The sequence below is a fragment of the Penaeus monodon genome, chromosome 19, assembly GCF_015228065.2.
Source record: "Penaeus monodon isolate SGIC_2016 chromosome 19, NSTDA_Pmon_1, whole genome shotgun sequence".
In the NCBI taxonomy this organism is placed as follows: domain Eukaryota; kingdom Metazoa; phylum Arthropoda; class Malacostraca; order Decapoda; family Penaeidae; genus Penaeus; species Penaeus monodon.
In genome coordinates, this window is record NC_051404.1 from 30,974,905 (window position 1) to 30,976,166 (window position 1,262).

Below are 1,262 nucleotides of genomic sequence, written 5' to 3' on the forward strand. Positions count from 1 at the left end.
TAGTCACAATACATCTCGCATCATCTTCATATCCAACAAGAGGACAGATCCGCTGTCTCATAATTTTTAAACAACATTTCCATTTTGTTACAATTCCACCTTCCGTCCTTTTAACCCAACGAGTTCTAATCCCATTTGACCTTCTTTCTCTCTTTTTCCTGTGTTGTCTTTTCTCCCCTGCTTCGTCCCTTATTCGCTATTCCATTCGCGAATCCATCTCGTGTTTCTCTCTCTCTTCATCTGATGTCGCGTGATGTCACAACGCCGACTGTTTTCTCAAGTTGATGTCCTCTGCCGAGCATCTTGTTCGTCAGTTTTTTTTCTTTTTCTTTTTCTTCCATTTTTTAACCTTTTGTTTCCTTTCTGTGTCTTCTTTGACTTATTTTGTTTTATTTTATCTTCGTTGCTCTCCTCCACTATTTCTTATTCCTTTTTCTTCTTCTTCTTTTTCTTTTTAATTTTTTTTTTTCATTTTCTTCTTTTGCTTTTCCTTCTTTCCCTCCGCTGTTTCTTCTTCCTTGTTATTTTCTCATATTTTACCTTTCGTCCACCTCCTCCTCCTCCTTTTACTATATTTCTTTTTATCTACTTTTTCTGTTCTTTCTTTTCTTCCTCTTCTTCCTTCACTTCCTCCTCTTCTCTTTTCTGCTTGTTCATCTTCAATTTCTCCCTCATTCCTTACATTTCCTTCTATTCTTCCTCCTTCTATGTTCTTCCTTTTCCTCCTCCTCCTTGTTGCTGTCGTTGTTGAAATTCTCCCTCATTATCTTTCCTCCTCATTCTCTCTTCCTTCTTCTTGTTTCTTAGCTCCTCCTCTAGTCATCTTCCTCTTCTCCATCTTCAAATTCTTCCTCTTCTCCCTCTTTACCTTTCTTCGTCCTCCGCCCTTCCTTCTTTTAGTTTGTTTGTTTTTATCTCCTCCTCTTCCTCCTTCTCCCTCCCTTCCTCCACCTCCCTCCCTCCCTTCTCCCAGCTCCTAATCACCTCCTTTTCCTCTTCCCCCTCCTTTATTCCCCCTTTTCCTTCTTCCAGTTCCTTATCTCCTCCTTTATCCTCCTCCTCCTCCTCATCTCCTTCGGTTCACATCTCAAAGGCCTCTCAGAATTCCGATTTACCTCGTTCTTGGACTTTTTTCCTAAAAGGTTCCTCTCTCTAAGATCGCTGTATTTTCCTTCAATCTGAGGGTTATCATCTTAGGCCGCTTCCTCCCTTTCGCTTTGCATGATAATAGATCCTCTCTCCTCCTCTTCGCGAGTGTTTTG